This window comes from Lissotriton vulgaris, chromosome 5 (genome assembly GCF_964263255.1).
Source record: "Lissotriton vulgaris chromosome 5, aLisVul1.2, whole genome shotgun sequence".
Lineage (NCBI taxonomy): Eukaryota > Metazoa > Chordata > Amphibia > Caudata > Salamandridae > Lissotriton > Lissotriton vulgaris.
The window spans coordinates 1,993,958,881-1,993,984,748 of record NC_141693.1 but is presented as its reverse complement, the minus strand read 5'-3'; the positions used below and the strand labels follow the sequence as shown (position 1 = coordinate 1,993,984,748).

The following is a 25,868-nucleotide window of genomic DNA, read 5'->3' as shown; positions in this document are numbered from 1 at the left end:
CTAGTATATGTTTCCTCAATGGCCCCATATCTTGGAGTCCACAATAGGTCCTTTACGAAGGGCTACTCCTGTGAGCACTAGGCTTGTAACAGAGGAGTTGCATTTAGTGCAGCTGTGTTTGTTGGCTATGACTCGTAAGTTAAAATACTGTGTTTAACTTGTAAATGCCACTTAATGGTCATCCATAGAATGTTCTCTTCATCACATGGAAGCAGTTGCCTCCTTGACCTAAATTAATGTACAATTACATTACAAAGGGATTTTGTCTGTTGACATTATAGTTGTAATAACGTTTTTTTGGTTTTACTGCTATTAATAGTGTCAAATATACCCCCCACCCCTAAACTATCTTTGACAATCATTACAATTTTATATGCTTAATATATAGCTGTCCTACAAAACAGCAAATGTGGTTTATGTATTGCAATTAGACGGTTTTCACGTTACTGAACCATACTGCCCTCTTAGTCACGATCACCTTGGCTGCATGATGGGGGCCGCCTGCTTATGCATATGTTTTTTTTTTTTTACAGCGCTGTCTTTTCACAAGCGCTACTGCCTACTTCTTAAGAGTAGCCCACTTATAAGGTCCCAAAGGCGAGACCTATTGGCTGTGCCAATGCTTGTTTTTATACCCATTCTTGCACCCTCTCTCTCCGTCTGCCTTTTATTTTTTCCTCTTCATAATTTCCCTTTCTTCCTGCAACGGGGTTTGCCCCTTTGAAAACAGTTTTACGTGTAGAAAACCACTTTGTGATTGACAACACATGGGTTTATACAAATATGTACTCGTACATTGATTTTCGTGTGAGTGAATATCCTACAATGGGGGGGGGGGGGCATTTAGGTGGAGGACAGGCCACGAGTAAGTCCCTTTGCAGCGTGATAGGGGTGTGCAGCTGTAACTAGACAAGACCCTTTGTAGTAATGCAGGTGACCCTATCCGGTGGCTACACCCCAAAAATCCACCAACATGGAGAATAATTGTCAAAGAGAGGACGGTTCCTGCCCTTATGCAGTAGTTCATAGGATAAATTCTCCAAAGGACCGTAGAGACTTTAGTTTGTCACATGTTGATCTTACAGGACCTAGAAGAAGTGACTTTGAGATATATGCCTTGAGAGCGCTCTTGGTGGATTAGCCAGATGGGCGAAACACGTGTCAGCTGTTCATTCTCTATATTTTTTAATCTTGTGCTTCCTTAATTAAATGAGGAATCATTAACACATTGACCATGCACTTTGGAGAACGTATTCTAGGAACTACTGCATCAACGGCAGGAGCTGTCCTCCCATCGACAATTATTCCTTTCCAGAGAGGCAATGAGGATGGAACCCCCATCTACCTGGGAGGGGCTGCTGGTAAAGAGGCTGCTCCACAGTGACAAATACTTCCTCTGTATGGGAAAAAACAGACAAAACAAGCACTGACAAAGCCAACAGACCTGGAAATAACATGCAAATGCATGTAAACATCATTAGTAGATAGATGCTTGTATTGCAATATATAAGCCACACCTCTTAATTTTCCAATGCTTGTTTAACAGTGCTTACAAAGTTCTACGATAGGTAAAGAGTCTACATTAAAACATGTTGGTGCAGTGAAAGAAGACAAAAGTAGGAAATGCTTTCTGCATTCAAGGCTGTGATATGCTGCTGGCGTGCAAAGTGCCTCATTCTGGCCTGATGCCAACATGAGGCGCTATAAGTGACACTGGGGGAACCATACCTACCAACTAGAAGAACAATGTCACAGTGTGAGGAGGGGGCGGGCCTCATGCCGAGAAGTACCTATGAGGCACCCCTTGAACCCCACACCGCCCCCAATCCCCCTCCTCCCAGAAAAAGAACAAAACAAAGCTTGCTGAGGCTGGCGCCATGTCCTGGGTGTCTTCACACCCCTTAATTAGCGTCAGCAGTTCAAAGCATCTCTAAAACGAGCTGGAAACCCACTGTTTGTAGTGGTTTCCAGCTCGTTTCCACTGCCACAGTGTGATATCGGCGCCTCACCGGGAGACCGTGTGATGGGAGCCGCTATCGTGTGTCACGCTGTGGCACCGTGTGAGTTGGCCGGTATGGGTACGGCCTTTAAACGCCTGAGGGTGCGGTGCTGGCCAGGCGTTAGTTACCTCCCCCACCTCGTGTTTAGCCATGGTCCAGACAATTACCTGGGGTTAACGCCCTCGTCGGAGGGCGAGAACACGCAAGGGGCGGGGCGAGAACACGCGAGAAGCGTGCCACGGAGCAGGGGCCCATAAAGAGCAGGGCAGTCATTCAGTTAACTGGAGGAACCCACCGTTTTCGGAAGAGAGCGCCTCGCAGGACTCCACAGCAGCTGACTGCGCCAGGCAGACGCATCCAATGGCGCTCCTTCCAGTAAATAACGGAGTTAATTAGCAGTAATGATTCCCTGAGTACTGGGGCTAATTACTGAGTGAAGTGAGCGGGGCCGGCGCTTGATGTGATCTGCCGAGAGCTTGTTTAGTGCCCGTTTCCCACACTCCGCTTTCAATTTACCTCTCTGCATTATTAATTAGCCATAATTAATATTCAAGCGCCCCCAACTTTACTTACAATTCCAGGCATGAATTCTTTATGACTTCTGATATAAACTTTTACATTTAATGAAGCAATTTAGGAGATAATTAATGAATTTGTGTTTTCGGAGCCAGAGAAACAAAGCGACGCGTCGAAAGCGCAGCACTCGGTGGAAGTGTTCGGTTCGGTTCTGCTGGGCACCAGGTACCAGACTCTGGGGGCGCCGTGACGTCACGGGTGGGCAAAGTGTGCCAGAACTTTCTACCTGAAGCCCACAGCGTTCATTGATGAGGTGTTAGTTACAAGCCACCAGTGTCAGAGGGAGTGCCGAACCACTGAAAGGGTCTTTGTAACGTGTGTCAAGAGATCCTGGGCAGAGCGCCCCCCAGAGACTGGCACAGGAAGTACAGAGACTCACAAAAACTAGGTCGTACAAGCAGGAAGGGTGTATTGTAAGAGCAGTCCCACCCTGTGCTCATCTCAAAATTAGACAAACCGCGCCATCATGTGGAAGACCATCATAAGAGCCGGTGTAGACAATGAGGGGCCTGTGCTGAGCACCAGAAACCACTGCCTCAAATTAAGCACTGCTCCCTGGTTCTTCCTATGGCTTTGCTGTCTTTGGACCACACTGAATCCATAGGCTCTGGGGGTTTGCCTGCTCCTTTCCTGCTTTTTGGCCCCATCGACCACTCTACACCCTGGTTCTGCCTGTTCCTTCACTGCCCTTTGGACCTCACCAAACCCAGTGCTATCTGTTCCGTCACTGCTCCCAGTACACCCTGGTTCTAATGTCTCTTCCTCAGGGGTCTCAGAACCTCATTTCACGAACAGCTCTCTCAGTCTACTTGTTCCCTCGAGGCTTGTGGTCTTCGTTGGAAGGAGTCCACCCTGCTTACGCCAGTCCCTTCACTGCCAGGCCTCAGAACACCAAGCCTTTATCTTTTCCCTCACTTCGCTCCGGACCTCACCGGAATCAGTACAGCCAGTTCCTCCACTGCCCTGTCGACGCAGCAGATCCAGAACATCCTGGCTGTTTGACTTGGCCCTTCTGGCAGTTTCACCCCCAAACTTTTTGCTTTTAATTGCTACATGGTGCTAGTTATTTTTTGGGCTTCTGCGCACTTTCACTGTGTCCCAGTGCAAAGTGCGTGTGGTGAGATTGGCCTGCCCTCCCATAGGAATGCATGGGGAATGTATGTGTCCATGATAGTTCCTGATGTGTGTGGAGTGCCTGGTCGAGTTTGGTATTGTCGGACTCGTGTGAATAAATGCTGCGCTATGAGGCGTGCAACGTTATTGTGTCTAGTGTGGAAGTGCCACTTCTGGAAGTTGGCATGTTTGTGTAATTTAGGTGAAATGACTGGCTGGCTTGTGATTGGCTGGAGCTGGCTGGTGTACCAGGCTCCAGGAGTCAGGATGGGTCTGCCTCGGTGGTGAATGGGAGATCTGCATGTTGATGGCCGGGGAGGAGTGCACCTGGGACCTGAATAGGGCTAGGCTTTCCCCACACAATGCTGGCTCCGCCCCCTGTGGTGCGTCTAATGTCCCTAACCTGTCCAGTGAATGAGAAGAGGGGCTGATCACACCAGAGTGCTCCAAAACCAGCTGCAACTCGTTTTCCCCCACCCTGCACCTAATGACAAAGGATTTATGTATATAAAAAGGGGCTGTGACCCTAGCAAAAGGTTCTCTGTTCCTGATCCTAATCTGAGGGGGGGCTGCTGCTTCTGGGCGCCAGGAGGACCGCCACTGGGACTGCCTTCCTGCATGGAGGGCCCTGTGAGCTGGCCCCTGAGCCCAGCCTTCCTAAAAAGACATGTGCTGGACTTCTTTTTGACCTATGACCTGGTTCTCTAAAGCGCCTGGGCAGCACTTGGTTTCTCCCCCAGAGGAGCGCTATTTGCATTCCCAGGAGGTGAGCGGAACGCGGGGACCCTGCAGCACGAAGCTGTATCCTATTCTGAGGGAACCCCGATGTAGGGATTCCCCCACCCTTGTGCCTCCAAGCAGCTGCCCACGCCGCATATTTGCCGATTTTTAGTGCCTCTGAACGGGTGGCCACCCCGTTTTATTTATTTATTTTGAGGGAGCCCACCCCATATCTTTTGCTATGTGGAAATCACCGCCGCCAGCCCGGAGATCGTCTAAGAGGCGCTGTGCCCGCCTCCCTGCCAAGGGCCGCGCTGCCATAGGCGGCCCTCCGTAGCAGGAAGCCAGGCACCAAACGCCAGGACGTGGGCCGGACCGGCCGATTCTTCCTTCCACTTCTCCCGGACTGGGGAAGCCCAGCAGAGACTCACCAGCGTCCCTGAGCAACCCCAGTCCCAGGAAGACGGACCGGGGGAAAGGGAGACCGCCAGCACTCAGTGATGAAGAAACGGGGCTCCCGTGTGAGGAGGAGAGCCCGCGGTGTGGAGAGCCTCGCAGCCAGCCGACCGGTAAGGAAATGGCACCATTGTCCTTTGAAGGCCCCGTAGGGGCCCAGGCATATTCCTGGAGCGGTCCCGGAAGGCAGTGTGCCGCTCCCCCTTTAATCCCAGCAGCTTCGGGTGTATTTGTGTATCTTGAGTCCCTCGAGCGGGACTCCAACGACCGGGGCACAGCATTGTTGAAAGCCCTGAGAGGCTCCAGGGGCATTTGCATATTTCGAGTCAACCGAGCGGGACTCCAAGGAAGGCACCCAGTTATTAAGAGCCCACGAGAGGCTCAGGGCACATTTGTGAATTCCGAGTCCCCAGAGCGGGACTCCCACAGTAACTGGGGCATTTGTTTCGTGCCTGAGAGAGGCTCACTTTCATTCAGAGAGCCAAGAGGAGATCCCAGCTGCCCAGCACTTAGTGGGCAGCTGCTTTGTTTAGGCTTGCCCCTTTGCGCATTCCTTCTGTTGGCTGTCTGCGCAGCCTGCCCTGACATTGCCGGACACAGGGCGTTTCAGCCCCTGAGAGGCCAGTTGGCCTGGGGGACAGTTCTGGTGTTGTGCCCTTGCTAGGACTACCTGTGTTTGTCCTTATGTGACCATTTGCGCAATTTGTGATTACCTGCCTAATGTCATTGCTGCATCATGTGTAATGTCTTTGTGCCTATACCTCTGAATGTACAGTGGTGCTTAGGAGGTTGTTTTCCCTAGTATAGGTTATACTAGCGAGTTCATGGTTCCCTGCGTAATATTTTCCTAAGGTGGTTAGGGTTGCGTAGGTGGCACTTACCTTTTACCAGTGATTACTGGTTGTGTGCTCCATTTGCTATTAGGTGCTACAGTTATTCTATGTTCTAAAAGTGCTATTTTTACAAAGTGCTAATTCTACCAAGTGCTAGTTCTAAAAGTGCTTATTCCTGACAGTGGCCCATGAGGCCCTGTCCCATGTACATAATCTCCTGTAAATTCTGCCCGTGCCTATGGCACATTGTAAAGTGTGTGTTTATTATCTAATGTGTTTGGTGTAATACAAAGGCTATTTTATATGTAACGTTGTGTGGAGTTTCCTTTGTGGTGGGCCTTGGGTGTTGTTGCTGGGTGAGCCCGCCTCTCCACCCCGCTCCCGCCTCCCAGCTGACCCTCCCTCCCACAGAAAAGTTAAGGACGATCTCGCAGACCACAGCGTTGTGACCGTCCTGACTCCGTCAGAAGCAGTCGCTCCCCTCGCTCCCTGGCTTCAGCTGGTATCGTAGCGCTTCATTGCAACTGCCCCCATTACAGACGCCATTGCATTGTGCTTTAATATTGCTCCCATTACTGATTGCACTCCGTCTTGATTTCTTAAATTGCCGCATTGCCTGATTATAGCGTAACGCTATTTTGCACAGCCCACATCGAGTTGATCAGATTGTGTGCATATTGTAGCGCTTGTGTGCCATCGTAGCGCTTTTGCAGGCTCGCATTGTGTTCTCAGTTAATCTGTGCCTGATTGTGCTTGCGCCTCAGCCCACCCCAATCTCGTCCTGTTTGCTTTCGTTTTGCTGCCATCTTGTTGTTGTGCCTTCCAGCCCGCCTCTCCACCCCGCTCCCGCCTCCCAGCTGACCCTCCCTCCCATAGAAAAGTTTAGGATGATCTCGCAGACCACAGCGCTGTGACCGTCCTGACTTCGTCAGAAGCGATCGCTCCCCTCGCTCCCTGGCTCCAGCTGGTATCGTAGCGCTTCATTGCAACTGCCCCCATTACAGACGCCATTGTATTGTGCTTTAATATTGCTCCCATTACTGATTGCGCTCCGTCTTGATTTCTTAAAGTGCCGCATTGCCTGATTATAGCGTAGCGCTATTTTGCACAGCCCAGATCGAGTTGATTAGATTGTGTGCATATTGTAGCGCTTGTGTGCCATCGTAGCGCTTTTGCAGGCTCGCATTGTGTTCTCAGTTAATCTGTGCCTGATTGTGCCTGCGCCTCTGCCCATCCCAATCTCGTTCTGTTTGCTTTCGTTTTGCTGCCATCTTGTTGTTGTGCCTTCCAGCCCGCCTCTCCATCCCCCGCTCCCGCCTCCCAGCTGACCCTCCCTCGCCCCTCCCCCTCCACTAACCGCATATGACAGATGCCTTCGCGAGCAGCGTTCAGGCGCAGCGGTCGCGCCCCACGTGCCGCCGAAGGTGCGCCAAAGGTAAGCCCGTCTACGCCCGTCCGCGCCTGGCCCGCGCCCAGCGCCAGACCCCCTGGCCCCCACAATATCCACTCTGCCCGCATAACATACGACGCCGCAACCCTCTCAGCCCTTAACCCCGGCCGCCCACCTAACTGCTACCTAGCCGCCCCAGGACACACCCATGGACCCTTCACCTGCCATTCCTGCAAGTTCGACTGCATCAGGACCCACACCAAATCCACAGACTCCAATCAGAGCTCCAACACTAACCAACTAAAGTGCATCCTGCTCAACACCCGCTCAGTCCACAGACACGCCATTGAACTCTGGAACTTACTCGACACTACATCGCCGGATGTCGCCTTCCTTACAGAAACCTGGATGAACGCCTCATCAGCACCCGACATCGTCATAGCCATCCCGGACGGCTTCAAGATCATCCGAAAGGACCGCACCAAGCAAACCGGAGGAGGCATCGCCATCGTCCACAAGAACACCATCCGTATCACGACCAGTTCCGACGACAACCTCACAAACGCCGAACACCTTCACTTCCAGATCCACACCGACCATAAAACCACACTCAGAGGCACCCTCATCTACAGACCACCAGGACCCGCACACAATTCAGCGATGACATCACTGACTTCATCAGCCCACACGCCCTCCCCTCCGAGAACTACATTCTACTGGGAGACCTCAACTACCACCTGGAAAAGAAAAACAACTCCAACACCACCACCCTTCTGGACAACCTGGCCAACCTCGGACTCAAACAACTTGTCTATACCCCCACCCACTATGCCGGACACACGCTCGACCCAATCTTCACCTCCAGCAAGCACATCTCCTTCAATCACACCACAGCTCTCCACTGGACGGACCACAGCTGCGTTCACTTCAACTACAAAAAGACCACGACCCACAACCCCCCACAACCTATTCCCCGAAGAAACTGGAACAAAATTACCACCGACCAGCTCTTCACATCGCTACACCAAAACCCTCCTGCCAAATCATCGGACCCAAACCAAGCAGCCACAAATTTCACACAATGGATCACCCACAGCGCAGACGAACTAGCACCCTTGAAAAACCATCTAATCATGCAAGGTAACAAAAAAGCCCCCTGGTTCAACGACGACCTTAAAAAATCCAAGAAGTTATGTCGCACCCTCGAGAAAGCCTGGAGAAAAAACCCTACCACTGACAACTTGACCACCTTCAAGAACGCTACCCGCAAACACCACCAACTGATCTGATCCACCAAGAAATCAACATTCAAGGATCGACTTGACAACAACGCCCACAACAGCAAGGAACTATTCAACATCGTCAAAGAATTTACCAACCCCACCGCCGGCACCAACGACATCACTCCCTCCCAAGACCTCTGCGATTCCCTAGTTTCTTTCTTCTACAACAAAATCGCCGACATACATAACAGCTTTGAAAACCAGTCCAGGGATCGGTCCACTGCACCCACCTCCGATCCAACACCCCCCTCTAACAACCTCTACGCCTGGAACCCAATCACCACCGAAGACACCATCCACCTGATGAACTCCATCCACTCAGGATCGCCAACCGACCCATGTCCCCACCACATTTTTAACAAAGCAGACTCCATCATCGCACCCCATCTCCGTGACATCATCAACTGCTCCCTCAACTCCGCTACCTTTCCGGAAAGCTGGAAACATGCCGAACTCAGCGCCCTTTTGAAGAAACCCACAGCAGACCTCACTGAACTTAAGAACTACCGCCCCATATCGTTCCTCCCATTCCCTGCCAAAGTTATACAGAAAGCCGTCAACAGTCAACAGTCAGCTCGCCGCCTTCCTCGAAGCCAACAAAACCCTCGACCCCTCACAGTCCGGCTTCCGAGCCAAACACAGCACCAAAACCACCCTGATCGCAGCAACAGACGAATTCCGAACTCTACTGGACAACGGAGAAACAGGTGCCCTCATCCTAATTGACCTCTCTGCAGCCTTCGACACAGTCTGTCATAGCACCCTCATACAACATATACGAGTCCCCTCGCATCCATCGCACGCCAACAGAACCTCAACATCATCTCCTACGCAGACAACACCCAACTGATCCTCTCCCTCACCAAAGACCCAAACACTACCAAAACCAACTTACACGAAGGAATGAAAGAAGTAGCTGAGTGGATGAAGAACAGCAGGCTAAAACTGAACTCGGACAAAACGGAAGTCCTCATCTTAGGATCATCCCCCTCCGCCTGGGACGACTCATGGTGGCCACCGGCCCTCGGAACCGCACCCATACCTATGGATCACGCACGTAACCTGGGCTTCATCCTGGACTCCTCTCTCTCGATGACCAAACAAGTCAACGCCGTCTCATCCTCATGCTTCAACACCCTACGCATGCTCAAAAAAATCTTCCGATGGATCCCCACCGAAACAAGAAAGACGGTCACCCACACACTGGTCACAAGCCGACTGGATTACGGAAACACCCTTTACGCCGGAACCACAGCCAAACTACAGAAAAAACTCCAACTCATCCAAAACGCCTCAGCTAGACTCATACTGGCCATCCCCCGTCAAGCTCACATGTCCGGTCACCTGAAAGACCTCCACTGGCTCCCCGTCAACAAGAGAATAATGTTCCGTCTCCTCACCCACGCACACAAAGCCCTCTACGACCTAGGACCCGACTGCCTCAACACGCGACTATCCTTCTACACCCCCACCCGCCAACTATGATCATCCAATCAAGCCCTCGAACCAATTCCGCGCATCCATAGATCCACCATGGGAGGAAGAACCTTCTCCTACTTAGCGGCCAAAACATGGAACTCTCTCCCCACCCACCTCCGCCTTGTACAGAACCACCTCTCCTTCAGAAAGCAACTTAAAACTTGGATATTCGATAAATAAAATACCCCCCTCCCCCAAGCGCCTTGAGACCCTCTGGGTGAGTAGTGGGCTATATAAATTTCTGAACTTGAACTTGAACCTATATTGCCTCCGGGATAAGCCTTACTGCTCGCGTCACGTTACCTAGATGGTGAGCAGGGGTTATCTTTGGCGTGTAACTCCCTTGCCCTGACTAGAGTGGTCGTTTCTGCCTGGCTTTGGCGCAAGCCTTAGCCAACCGGAAATCCCATTTCTAACACAGGCTTTATCTGCACCACTACTGCCTTTGGGCCTTGCTGGCCACGTATCACCCCGTTTTGATCTGTTCCTCAAAGTGCCATTTGCACATCAATGGGACAAGATCATGCCAGTTCACTGCCCTTCGAACGTCCCTGAGCCCACAAGATCCTGGTTCTACCTGTTCCATCCCTGCCCATCAGTCGTCCCTGGACCCAGATCATCCTTGTTCCACCTGTTCCTTCACTGCCCTTTAGATCTCACTAAACCCAGATCCTCCTGGCTCTACCTGTTCCTTCACTGCCCATTTGGACGCCGCTGGCCCCAGATCATCCTTGTTCCACCTGTTCCTTCACTGCCCTTTAGATCTCACTAAACCCAGATCCTCATGGCTCTACCTGTTCCTTCACTGCCCATTTGGACGCCGCTGGACCCAGATCATCCTGGTTCTACCTGTTCTTTCACTGCCCTTTGACATCACTGGACCCAGATCATCCTGACTTTACCGGTTCCTTCACTACCCTTTGACATCACTGGACTCAGATCCTCCTGGCTCTACCTGTTCCTTCACTGCCCTTTGACATCACTGGACCCAGATCCTCCTGACTCTACCGGTTCCTTCACTGCCCATTTGGACGCTGCTGGACCCAGATCATCCTTGTTCCACCTGTTCCTCCACTGCCCTTTAGATCTCACTAAACCCAGATCCTCCTGGCTCTACCTGTTCCTTCACTGCCCATTTGGACGCCGCTGGACCCAGATCATCCTGGTTCTACCTGTTCTTTCACTGCCCTTTGACATCACTGGCCCCAGATCATCCTGACTCTACCGGTTCCTTCACTGCTCTTTGACATCACTGGACCCAGATCCTCCTGACTCTACCGGTTCCTTCACTGCCTTTTGACATCACTGGACCCAGATCATCCTGACTCTACCTGTTCCTTCACTGCCCATTTGGACGCCGCTGGACCCAGATCATCCTAGTTCTACCTGTTCTTTCACTGCCCTTTGACATCACTGGACCCAGATTCTCCTGACTCTACCGGTTCCTTCACTGCCCTTTGACATCACTGGACCCAGATCCTCCTGGCTCTACCTGTTCCTTCACTGCCCTTTGACATCTCTGGACCCAGATCCTCCTGACTCTACCTGTTCCTTCACTGCCCATTGACATCACTGGACCCAGATCCTCCTGGCTCTACCTGTTCCTTCACTGCCCTTTGACATCTCTGGACCCAGATCCTCCTGACTCTACCTGTTCCTTCACTGCCCATTGACATCACTGGACCCAGATCCTCCTGACTCTACCGGTTCCTTCACTGCCCTTTGACATCACTGGACCCAGATCCTCCTGGCTCTACCTGTTCCTTCACTGCCCTTTGACATCTCTGGACCCAGATCCTCCTGACTCTACCTGTTCCTTCACTGCCCATTGACATCACTGGACCCAGATCCTCCTGGCTCTACCTGTTCCTTCACTGCCCTTTGACATCACTGGACCCAGATCCTCCTGACTCTACCGGTTCCGTCACTGCCCATTTGGACGCCGCTGGACCCAGATCATCCTTGTTCCACCTGCTCCTCCACTGCCCTTTAGATCTCACTAAACCCAGATCCTCCTGGCTCTACCTGTTCCTTCACTGCCCATTTGGACGCCGCTGGACCCAGATCATCCTGGTTCTACCTGTTCTTTCACTGCCCTTTGACATCACTGGACCCAGATCCTCCTGGCTCTACCTGTTCCTTCACTGCCCTTTGACATCTCTGGACCCAGATCCTCCTGACTCTACCTGTTCCTTCACTGCCCATTGACATCACTGGACCCAGATCCTCCTGACTCTACCGGTTCCTTCACTGCCCTTTGACATCACTGGACCCAGATCCTCCTGGCTCTACCTGTTCCTTCACTGCCCTTTGACATCTCTGGACCCAGATCCTCCTGACTCTACCTGTTCCTTCACTGCCCATTGACATCACTGGACCCAGATCCTTCTGGCTCTACCTGTTCCTTCACTGCCCTTTGACATCACTGGACCCAGATCCTCCTGACTCTACCGGTTCCGTCACTGCCCATTTGGACGCCGCTGGACCCAGATCATCCTTGTTCCACCTGCTCCTCCACTGCCCTTTAGATCTCACTAAACCCAGATCCTCCTGGCTCTACCTGTTCCTTCACTGCCCATTTGGACGCCGCTGGACCCAGATCATCCTGGTTCTACCTGTTCTTTCACTGCCCTTTGACATCACTGGCCCCAGATCATCCTGACTCTACCGGTTCCTTCACTGCCCTTTGACATCACTAGACCCAGATCCTCCTGACTCTACCGGTTCCTTCACTGCCCTTTGACATCACTGGACCCAGATAATCCTGACTCTACCTGTTCCTTCACTGCCCATTTGGACGCCGCTGGACCCAGATCATCCTGGTTCTACCTGTTCTTTCACTGCCCTTTGACATCACTGGACCCAGATCCTCCTGACTCTACCGGTTCCTTCACTGCCCTTTGACATCACTGGACCCAGATCCTCCTGGCTCTACCTGTTCCTTCACTGCCCTTTGACATCTCTGGACCCAGATCCTCCTGGCTCTACCTGTTCCTTCACTGCCCATTGACATCACTGGACCCAGATCCTCCTGGCTCTACCTGTTCCTTCACTGCCCTTTGACATCTCTGGACCCAGATCCTCCTGACTCTACCGGTTCCTTCACTGCCCATTTGGACGCTGCTGGACCCAGATCATCCTTGTTCCACCTGTTCCTCCACTGCCCATTTGGACGCCGCTGGACCCAGATCATCCTGGTTCTACCTGTTCTTTCACTGCCCTTTGACATCACTGGCCCCAGATCATCCTGACTCTACCGGTTCCTTCACTGCTCTTTGACATCACTGGACCCAGATCCTCCTGACTCTACCGGTTCCTTCACTGCCTTTTGACATCACTGGACCCAGATCATCCTGACTCTACCTGTTCCTTCACTGCCCATTTGGACGCCGCTGGACCCAGATCATCCTAGTTCTACCTGTTCTTTCACTGCCCTTTGACATCACTGGACCCAGATTCTCCTGACTCTACCGGTTCCTTCACTGCCCTTTGACATCACTGGACCCAGATCCTCCTGGCTCTACCTGTTCCTTCACTGCCCTTTGACATCTCTGGACCCAGATCCTCCTGACTCTACCTGTTCCTTCACTGCCCATTGACATCACTGGACCCAGATCCTCCTGGCTCTACCTGTTCCTTCACTGCCCTTTGACATCTCTGGACCCAGATCCTCCTGACTCTACCTGTTCCTTCACTGCCCATTGACATCACTGGACCCAGATCCTACTGACTCTACCGGTTCCTTCACTGCCCTTTGACATCACTGGACCCAGATCCTCCTGGCTCTACCTGTTCCTTCACTGCCCTTTGACATCTCTGGACCCAGATCCTCCTGACTCTACCTGTTCCTTCACTGCCCATTGACATCACTGGACCCAGATCCTCCTGGCTCTACCTGTTCCTTCACTGCCCTTTGACATCACTGGACCCAGATCCTCCTGACTCTACCGGTTCCGTCACTGCCCATTTGGACGCCGCTGGACCCAGATCATCCTTGTTCCACCTGCTCCTCCACTGCCCTTTAGATCTCACTAAACCCAGATCCTCCTGGCTCTACCTGTTCCTTCACTGCCCATTTGGACGCCGCTGGACCCAGATCATCCTGGTTCTACCTGTTCTTTCACTGCCCTTTGACATCACTGGCCCCAGATCATCCTGACTCTACCGGTTCCTTCACTGCCCTTTGACATCACTAGACCCAGATCCTCCTGACTCTACCGGTTCCTTCACTGCCCTTTGACATCACTGGACCCAGATAATCCTGACTCTACCTGTTCCTTCACTGCCCATTTGGACGCCGCTGGACCCAGATCATCCTGGTTCTACCTGTTCTTTCACTGCCCTTTGACATCACTGGACCCAGATCCTCCTGACTCTACCGGTTCCTTCACTGCCCTTTGACATCACTGGACCCAGATCCTCCTGGCTCTACCTGTTCCTTCACTGCCCTTTGACATCTCTGGACCCAGATCCTCCTGGCTCTACCTGTTCCTTCACTGCCCATTAGATCTCACTCGACCCAGATCATCCTGGTTCTACCTATTCCTTCACTGCCCTTCAGATCTCACTGGACCCAGATCCTCCTGACTCTACCGGTTCCTTCACTGCCCTTTGACATCACTGGCCCCAGATCATCCTGGCTCTACCTGTTCCTTCACTGCCCTTTGACATCACTGGACCCAGATAATCCTGACTCTACCTGTTCCTTCACTGCCCATTTGGACGCCGCTGGACCCAGATCATCCTGGTTCTACCTGTTCTTTCACTGCCCTTTGACATCACTGGACCCAGATCCTCCTGACTCTACCGGTTCCTTCACTGCCCTTTGACATCACTGGACCCAGATCCTCCTGGCTCTACCTGTTCCTTCACTGCCCTTTGACATCTCTGGACCCAGATCCTCCTGGCTCTACCTGTTCCTTCCCTGCCCTTTAGATCTCACTCGACCCAGATCATCCTGGTTCTACCTATTCCTTCACTGCCCTTCAGATCTCACTGGACCCAGATCCTCCTGACTCTACCGGTTCCTTCACTGCCCTTTGACATCACTGGCCCCAGATCATCCTGGCTCTACCTGTTCCTTCACTGCCCTTTAGATCTCACTGGACCCAGATCATTTGGTTCCTTCACTGCCCTTCAGATCTCACTCGACCCAGAACCTCCTGGCTCTACCGGTTCCTTCACTGCCCTTTGACATCACTGGCCCCAGATCCTCCTGGCTCTACCTGTTCCTTCACTGCCCTTCAGATCTCACTCGACCCAGATCATCCTGGCTCTACCGGTTCCTTCACTGCCCTTCAGATCTCACTCGACCCAGATCCTCCTGGTTCTACCTGTTCCTTCACTGCCCATTTGGGCGCCGCTGGATCCAGATGAATACTATGTTGTAAAGACTTGTGATTCATTACATTGTGTGCTATTACAACGCTGTCGTTACAATGACTGCGTTGTTAGTACGCGATGCATTTACATCGCAAGTCTTTACAACGACTTTCACTAGGGGGCGTGCTGGACTTAGGAATAGCATTATTTACTATTCCTACTCCAGCTTGGCAATAGTAGGAAAGGTGTTGGATTTCATTTCCAATACCTCAGCGCCCCCAAGTGGAATTCGTTGTAAAGACTTGCGATGTAAATGCATCACGTACTAACAATGCGGTTGTTGTAACGACTGCGTTGTAAAGGTATTGCAGTGTAATGACCGCGTTGTAAAGGTTGTTTCCCAACCCAGATCATCCTGGCTCTACCTGTTCCTTAACTGCCCTTTCGGTATTTCCCAGTGAATTTGGTTGTCTTGTTACAACTGCCATCTCTGCACCTTGACTTTAACCGTCCAGGATACAAATATAACCTGATAAAATGCTACAGTAAAGGCAAACATGTCTGATTCACACCAATAACTCATTTTGTGAATGTTTTGTCATACATTAGCACTACTGTTTCCTACCTAAACATAAACATTTTGTAAAACAGGCATTTTTTGCCACACACTTCTGGTGATGTCACCTAAAAACCATGTCTCAGTATTTCGTGATCACTAAAACATCTTGACAGAATGATAGCAGTGTTTTCGACATCCGATTCTATGTGTTTCACAGATTTTCTAGAGTCAATATCAACTCACTCTGAAAGTACACAATCAAACTGTCAAGAGTTGACATCCACGCCCCAAAAGAGTAAATGTCCAGACTGTCAAGCGTTGACATCCATGCCCCACAAGAGTAAATGTCCAGACTGTCAAGCGTTGACATCCATGCCCCACAAGAGTAAATGTCCAGACTGTCAAGCGTTGACATCCACGCCCCACAAGAGTAAATGTCGAGACTGTCAAGTGTTCACATCCACGCCCCACAAGAGTAAATGTCGAGACTGTCAAGCGTCGACATCCACGCCCCACAAGAGTAAATGTCCAGACTGTCAAGCCTTGACATCCACGCGCCACAAGAGTAAATGTCCAGACTGTCAAGCGTTGACATCCACGCCCCACAAGAGTAAATGTCCAGACTGTCAAGCGTCAACATCCACACCCCACAAGAGTAAATGTCGAGACTGTCAAGTGTTGACATCCACGGCCTACAAGAGTAAATGTCCAGACTGTCAAGCGTTGACATCCACGCCCCACAAGAGTAAATGTCCAGACTGTCAAGCCTTGACATCCACGCCCCACAAGAGTAAATGTCGAGACTGTCAAGTGTTGACATCCACGCCCCACAAGAGTAAATGTCCAGACTGTCAAGCGTTGACATCCACGCCCCACAAGAGTAAATGTCCAGACTGTCAAGCGTTGACATCCACGCCCCACAAGAGTAAATGTCGAGACTGTCAAGCGTCGACATCCAAGCCCGGCAAGAGTAAATGTCCAGACTGTCAAGCGTTGACATCCACGCCCCACAAGAGTAAATGTCCAGACTGTCAAGCCTTGACATCCACGCCCCACAAGAGTAAATGTCGAGACTGTCAAGTGTTGACATCCACGCCCCACAAGAGTAAATGTCCAGACTGTCAAGCGTTGACATCCACGCCCCACAAGAGTAAATGTCGAGACTGTCAAGTGTTGACATCCACGCCCCACAAGAGTAAATGTCGAGACTGTCAAGCGTCGACATCCAAGCCCGGCAAGAGTAAATGTCCAGACTGTCAAGCGTTGACATCCATGCCCCACAAGAGTAAATGTCGAGACTGTCAAGTGTCGACATCCACGCCCCACAAGAGTAAATGTCGAGACTGTCAAGCGTTCACATCCAAGCCCCAGAAGAGTGAATGTCCAGACTGTCAAGCGTGACATCCAAGCCCCGCAAGAGTAAATGTCGAGACTGTCAAGCGTTGACATCCATGCCCCACAAGAGTAAATGTCCAGACTGTCAAGCGTTCACATCCAAACCCCACAAGAGTGAATGTCCAGACTGTCAAGCGTGACATCCAAGCCCCGCAAGAGTAAATGTCCAGACTGTCAAGCGTTTACATCCACGTCCCACAAGAGTAAATGTCCAGACTGTCAAGCGTTCACATCCAAGCCCCACAAGAGTGAATGTCCAGACTGTCAAGCGTGGACATCCACGCCCCACAAGAGTAAATGTCCAGACTGTCAAGCGTTGACATGCACACCCCACAAGAGTAAATGTCCAGACTGTCAAGCGTTGCCATCGCGCCCCACAAGAGTAAATGTCCAGACTGTCAAGCGTCGACATCCACGCCCCACAAGAGTAAATGTCCAGACTGTTAAGCGTCAACATCCACGCCCCACAAGAGTAAATGTCCAGACTGTCAAGCGTTGACATCCACGCCCCACAAAAGTAAATGTCCATTCAATTCAAATTTCTTCCCGACCTCTGGACCCCAATAATTACGAGAGTTTGCATGGCAACCATGGAACTCGGATTGTTGGACTCATGGTCATCATCAATAATGGTCCCCATTTTCAAGAAGGGGGACAGGCAAGACGTTAAGTGTTATCGCCCAATCTCCCTTCTTGACTCCCTGGGTAAAGTGGTCGGCAGAGTCCTCCTTGGCAAATTGCAACAGTGGGTAGCGGACGAAAACATTCTCTCTGACCTACAGTTCGGCTTCAGGGAGGGCTTTGGAACTATTGACCAAGTATTGAACCTCTCCTTGCTTACATCTAAGTATATCCTCGCAAAAACAGGAACAATCTTCATGACATATGTGGATTTGTCATCCGCATTCGACTGTGTCTCACACTCCAAGCTCTGGTCGCTGCTGAGTAAGATGGGGGTCGACCCCCCCCTTTTGGACTATCTAAGGGAACTCTATAGCGGGGCCACAGCGAGAGTGAGGTTTGGTACAAGAGGAGAACTGACGGCACCGTTTGGGGTAGAGCGGGGAGTGAGGCAAGGTTGTGTCCTGGCCCCCTTTCTATTTTCATTATACACCAACGGTCTCGAAGAGTGTATGTTGAAGGGGGGAAGAGACCTCCCAAAAGCAAAAGATCGCCTGATCCCCGCCCTGCTCTACGCGGACGACGCCGTCATTTTAGCCCGGACCCCAATTGAACTACAGAAACTACTGACCAAATACGCAGATTTCATGGCCGCCCTGGACCTGCACATAAATGTAAAAAAAACCTTTGTTATGGTGGCAGGCGGCGCAAAAAAACAGGTAAAAACCATTTTTCTGAAAAAACAAAGAATCGAAAGAACCTCACAATACCCCTATTTGGGCATCATGATAGATGATGCCCTAAGTTGGAAACCGGCGGTAGAGGCCAGGAGACATCTTTTCAAAAGAGCGATCATGGCACTTATGAAATTTTCAAACAGACTAGGGAAAAAACCCCAAGTCGAACTGCTTCAAATATACGCCGCAAAGTGCCAATCCATTGCATTATACGGTGCTGGGATTTGGGGGCATATTAACACCAGCCCCATTCAAAAAGAGGAAAACATCTTTACGCGATTCCTCCTAGCAACACCACGAGGCACTTCCATCTATGCCTCGCACATTGAATTGGGAATCCCCTTCATTGAAGATCTGATTAAAATCCAACCTCTAATGCTTTGGAGAAGAGTCTGGTTATCCGAAGAAAATAACCTGACAAAAAATATTCTTCGAGATATCATGGAGTTGGACAACGCAAAAAAAATACCCTGGCTCACATACATTAGAAACTTCCTCTATGATCTAGGGATCGAGAAATACTACAACAACCCAGAACTAATGAGTGAAATTTCTAAAAAAGATCTAAAACAAATAGCACTGAGCCATCTAGACTCCCTGAGACTAGTAACGATGGCCACAAAAAAATCTGCCATCCACGCAATCTTGATTCAGCAGACTTTGAAAATTCAGCCATATCTCACACTGGAGATTTCCACCTACGAAAAGATGCTCCTAACAAGGTTCAGATTGAACCTATTTTTCAGACTGGTGACTTTCCCTGATAAAAACAATTGGAGCACCCAAATGGTCCTGTGCCCTTGTGACGATCATTCTCACCAGTCCACCATCCATACAGTACTTTTCTGTAAGTTCTATCACCTACATCGAAAGACATGGCTTATCCCTTTATTAAAAAAATGGGGTTATAGGCAGTGTCGCCCAGCGATGTTATCACTTCAACTTTTGGACTCTGAATGTACAGTATACCACGTACTAAACTTTTTAAAATGTATTATGAGACATAGAAATAATTTGTAAACCCGTAATTTACTACCCTCTTACTCTTCGTAATATCTTAAAACTTAAATGTAATTGCTTTTTAAACGAATGTTTTTAATATCATGTTATCTTTTATGGCTTTTTCAAACTGTAAAAACCGAATAAAGATCATTATTATTATTATTATTATTATTAAGCGTCGACATCCACGCCCCACAAGAGTAAATGTACAGACTGTCAAGCGCCGACATCCATGCCCCACAAGAGTAAATGTCCAGACTGTCAAGCGTCGACATCCACGGCCTACAAGAGTAAATGTCCAGACTGTCAATCGTTGACATACACGCCCCACAAGAGTAAATGTCCAGACTGTCAAGCGTTGACATCCACGCCCCACAAGAGTAAATGTACAGACTGTCAAGTGCCGACATCCATGCCCCACAAGAGTAAATGTCCAGTCTGTCAAGCGTCGACATCCACGGCCTACAAGAGTAAATGTCCAGACTGTCAATCGTTGACATACACGCCCCACAAGAGTAAATGTCCAGACTGTCAAGCGTTGACATCCACGCCCCACAAGAGTAAATGTCGAGACTGTCAAGAGTGACATCCACGCCCCACAAGAGTAAATGTCGAGACTGTCAAGCGTGACATCCAAGCCCCGCAAGAGTAAATGTCCAGACTGTCAATCGTTGACATACACGCCCCACAAGAGTAAATGTCCAGACTGTCAAGCGTTGACATCCACGCCCCACAAGAGTAAATGTCGAGACTGTCAAGCGTGACATCCAAGCCCCACAAAAGTAAATGTCCAGACTGTCATGCGTCGATATCCACTCCCCACAAGAGTAAATGTCCAGACTGTCAAGTGTTGACATCCACGGCCTACAAGAGTAAATGTCCAGATTGTCAAGTTTTGACATCCACGCCCCACAAGATTAAATGTCCAGACTTTCAAGCGTCGACATCCACGCCCCACAAGAGTAAATGTCCAGACTGTCAAGGGTTGACATCCACGCCCCACAAGAGTAAATGTCCAGACTGTCAAGCGTTGACATCCACGGTCTACAAGAGTAAATGTCCAGACTGTCAAGCGTCAACATCCACACTCCACAAGAGTAAATGTCCAGACTGTCAAGCGTTCACATCCAAGCCCCACAAGAGTAAATGTCCAGACTGTCAAGCGCTCACATCCATGCCCCACATTAGTAAATGTCCTGACTCTCAAGCAGTCACATCCACGCCCCACAAGAGTAAATGTCCAGACTGTCAAGCGTTGACATCCACGCCCCAAAAGAGTAAATGTCCAGACTGTCAAGCGTCGACATTCACGCCCCACAAGAGTAAATATTCAGACTGTCAAGCATCGACATCCACACCCCACAATAGTAAATGTCCAGACTGTCAAGCGTCGACATCCACACCCCACAAGAGTAAATGTCCAGACTGTTAAGCGTTGACATCCACGCCCCAAAGAGTAAATGTCCAGTGTCAAGCGTTGACATCCACGCCCCACAAGAGTAAATGTCCAGACTGTCAAGTGTTGACATCCACGGCCTACAAGAGTAAATGTCCAGACTGTCAAGCGTTGACATCCACGCGCCACAAGAGTAAATATCCAGTGTCAAGCGTCCACATCCACGCCCCACAAGAGTAAATGTCCAGACTGTCAAGCGTCAACATCCACCACCGCAAGATTAAATGTCGAGACTGTCACGAGTTGACATCCACGTCCCACAAGAGTAAATGTCCAGACTGTCAATCGTTGACATCCACTCCCCACAAGAGTAAATGTCCAGACTGTCAAGTGTTGACATCCACGGCCTACAAGAGTAAATGTCCAGATTGTCAAGTTTTGACATCCACGCCCCACAAGATTAAATGTCCAGACTTTCAAGCGTCGACATCCACGCCCCACAAGAGTAAATGTCCAGACTGTCAAGGGTTGACATCCACGCCCCACAAGAGTAAATGTCCAGACTGTCAAGTGTTGACATCCACGGTCTACAAGAGTAAATGTCCAGACTGTCAAGCGTCGACATCCACACTCCACAAGAGTAAATGTCCAGACTGTCAAGCGTTCACATCCAAGCCCCACAAGAGTAAATGTCCAGACTGTCAAGCGTTGACATCCACGCCCCAAAAGAGTAAATGTCCAGACTGTCAAGCGTCGACATCCACGCCCCACAAGAGTAAATATTCAGACTGTCAAGCATCGACATCCACACCCCACAATAGTAAATGTCCAGACTGTCAAGCGTCGACATCCACACCCCACAAGAGTAAATGTCCAGACTGTTAAGCGTTGACATCCACGCCCCACAAGAGTAAATGTCCAGACTGTCAAGTGTTGACATCCACGCGCCACAAGAGTAAATATCCAGTGTCAAGCGTCCACATCCACGCCCCACAAGAGTAAATATTCAGACTGTCAAGCATCGACATCCACACCCCACAATAGTAAATGTCCAGACTGTCAAGCGTCGACATCCACACCCCACAAGAGTAAATGTCCAGACTGTCAAGCGTTGACATCCATGCCCCAGAAAAGTAAATGTCCAGACTGTCAAGCGTTGACATCCACGGTCTACAAGAGTAAATGTCCAGACTGTCAAGCGTCGACATCCACACTCCACAAGAGTAAATGTCCAGACTGTCAAGCGTTCACATCCAAGCCCCACAAGAGTAAATGTCTAGACTGTCAAGCGTTCACATCCACGCCCCACATTAGTAAATGTCCTGACTCTCAAGCGTTCACATCCACGCCCCACAAGAGTAAATGTCCAGACTGTCAAGTGTTGACATCCACACCCCACAAGAGTAAATGTCTAGACTGTCAATTGTCGACATCCAGGCCCCACAAGAGTAAATGTCCAGACTGTCAAGCGTTGACATCCAGGCCCCACAAGAGTAAATGTCCAGACTGTCAAGCGTTGACATCCAGGCCCCACAAGAGTAAATGTACAGACTGTCAAGCGCCGACATCCATGCCCCAGAAGAGTAAATGTACAGACTGTCAAGCGTTGACATCCACGCCCCAGAAAAGTAAATGTCCAGACTGTCATGCGTTGCCATCCACGCCCCACAAGAGTAAATGTCTAGACTGTCAAGCGTTCACATCCACGCCCCACATTAGTAAATGTCCTGACTCTCAAGCGTTCACATCCACGCCCCACAAGAGTAAATGTCCAGACTGTCAAGCGTTGACATCCACGCCCCAAAAGAGTAAATGTCCAGACTGTCAAACGTCGACATCCACGCCCCACAAGAGTAAATATTCAGACTGTCAAGCATCGACATCCACGCCCCACAAGAGTAAATGTCCAGACTGTCAAGCGTCGACATCCACGCCCCACAAGAGTAAATGTCCAGACTGTTAAGCGTCAACATCCACGCCCCACAAGAGTAAATGTCCAGACTGTCAAGCGTCGACATCCACGCCCCACAAGAGTAAATGTCCAGACTGTTAAGCGTCAACATCCACGCCCCACAAGAGTAAATGTCCAGACTGTCAAGCGTTGACATCCACGCCCCACAAAAGTAAATGTCCAGACTGTCAAGCGTTGACATCCAAGCCCCACAAGAGTAAATGTCCAGTGTCAAGCGTCGACATTCACGCCCCACAAGAGTAAATGTCCAGAGTGCCAAGCGTCGACATCCATGCCCTACAAGAGTAAATGTCCAGACTGTCAATTGTCGACATTCAGGCCCCACAAGAGTAAATGTCCAGACTGTCAAGCGCTGACATCCACGGCCTACAAGAGTAAATGTCCAGACTGTCAAGCGTTGACATCCAGGCCCCACAAGAGTAAATGTCCAGACTGTCAAGCGTTGACATCCAGGCCCCACAAGAGTAAATGTCCAGACTGTCAAGCGTTGACATCCAGGCCCCACAAGAGTAAATGTCCAGACTGTCAAGCGTTGACATCCAGGCCCCACAAGAGTAAATGTCCAGACTGTCAAGCGTTGACATCCATGCCCCAGAAGAGTAAATGTACAGACTGTCAAGCGTCGACATCCACGCCCCACAAGAGTAACTGTCGAGACTGTCAAGCGTTGACATCCACGCCCCAGAAGATAAATGTCAAGACTGTCAAGCGTTGACATCCCCTCAACCAAAAACTATAGTCCAGGCTTTCTGTCCATTCCCCCTGAAAGCACAAGTTGGGATTTTAAGAGTGCGCATCCAAACTCTGTGAAATTGATATCTACTTACCTTGAGCATATACATCCAGAGTTCAAGAGTTGATAGCCACTCACAATGGTATTACAGACCCAGACGTCCTAGAGGTATCTACTCAACCTGATAGCACAATACCAGACTATCAAGAGTTCAGATGCACTCCTCCCATCCACCCTGAGAGTAAGTAGCCACACTTTCTAGAGTTGAGATCTGATTGTCCTGAGAGTGCCTATCAGCACTTTATAGAGTGGATATCTACTCTACAATGGGATTACTGGTCCAGACCGTCTGTTGTTTTTGCATTTGTCACCCCGAGTGGTGACGTGAGTCCCATGCTCTCCACACCACAGGATTCAAGCAAGCCGGGCTGAAGACGGCTGGAATGCCACAAACCGGTCCTCGGAAGCTTGTTTCCGGTCCAGGGAAGGCGTGGCTTGGCAGTTCGGGCTGGACTGTTCCCATGAGGCACAGGGTCAGACTGATTTGCATATGGCCATGTCTGAACTGGGATCGTGTGAAGTGCAAAAAAATGATGGATTTAGGCCCAGATCTCTGTACTGGGGTGAATGTATGACATTGTTCTGCATTCTGTCCATCAACTGTGGTTTTTGCATTTGTCACCCCGAGTGGGATGGGTATGTTCAGACATGAGTCCCATGCTCTCCACACCACTGGATTCAAGCAAGCCGGGCTGAAGACGGCTGGAATGCCAGAAACCGGTCCTCGGAAGCTTGATTCCGGTCCAGGGAAGGCATGGCTTGGCAGTTCGGGCTGGACTGTTCCCATGAGGCACTGGGTCAGACTGATTTGCATATGGCCATGTCTGAACTGGGGTGGTGTGGAGTGCAAAAAAACGATTTAGGCCCAGATCTCTGTACTGTGGTGAATGTATGACATTGTTCTGCATTCTGTCCATCAACTGTGTTTTTTAGAGATTTCTACCAAACATGAGAGCACAGTACCAGACTATCAAGGGATCAGTTCCACCCCTGCCATCCACCATGGGAATACGTTGCCTCAATTTCTAGAGTTGAGATCTAACTTGCCCTGAGACTGCCTTTCTGCACTTTATAGAGTGGATATCTACTCACAAAGGTATCTACTCAACCTAGAGGTATCTACTCAACCTGAGAGCACAATACCAGACTATCAAGAGTTCAGATGCACTCCTCCCATCCACCCTGAGAGTAAGTAGCCACACTTTCTAGAGTTGAGATCTGACTTGTCCTGAAAGTGCCTTAACAGCTCTCACTCACTCACAATGGGATTACAGGCCCAGACCTTCAAGAGATGTCTACCTAACATCAGAGCCCAATATCTGATTTTCAAGAGGTCAGATCCGCTCCTCCCATCCACTCTGAGAGTATCTAGAGTGTAGATCTGACTTGCCCTGAGAGTGTAGCTCCACCATTTAAAGCGCACAGACTTTCCGGAGGTGATATCAGAGTAACCTTGAAAGAACATATCCACACTTTCCGAGTACACACACCGACTTTCAAGAGCTCGGATCCACTCCACCCATTCACTTTTTACAAAGACAACATACACGCTTCATAGGATTAAAATCTGCTTCACCCTGAGAGTCCATATCCATACTTTAAAGAGGGGATATCCAACTGCCCTGAGAAATCCATGCAGATTTTGTACCCTACTCACCCTGAGACTACTCTTTCAGACCTTCAAGCCCACATCCAGAAGTTTAAGGGTTGACACCCCCATCACTGTGAGAGAAGATGATGCCCAAGCTTTCATTCGCTGATAGTCACTTACTTTGGGAGTGCACATCCAGACTTTCAGATGTTTCTGTTTATTCATCCCACTCACACAAATAGTACACACGCAAACTTTATATCAGTGGTGTCAAACATTCTGAGAATCGCCTCACTCAGAGAACACATCGATACTTTCAAAAGAAGACATCTCCACAACCTGAGCACACAAGTCCAGGTATTCAAGAGCTTGTATCAAATAATCCTGATAGTGCATGGTCAGACACCCAGGAGGTGAAATCCACTCATTCTGAGAGTACACACTCAGACTCTGAAGAGCTGGCATCCACTTACACTGAGAGTACATGTCCAGACATCCAGGAGTTGATGCCTGACTCCCTCTGAGTACACACTCAGACTCTGAAGAGCTGGCATCCACTTACACTGAGAGTACATGTCCAGACATCCAGGAGTTGATGTCTGACTCCGTCTGAGTACACACTCAGACTCT

At 50.0% G+C, this 25,868-nt stretch overlaps 1 protein-coding gene across 1 annotated transcript in view; it reads right to left on the bottom strand.

Annotated features, from left to right (window-relative positions):
* Window positions 1–25,868, bottom strand: part of AK8 (adenylate kinase 8) — an 841,444-nt gene that overhangs the window by 370,813 nt on the left and 444,763 nt on the right. The gene's annotated exons all lie outside the window — the stretch shown is intronic.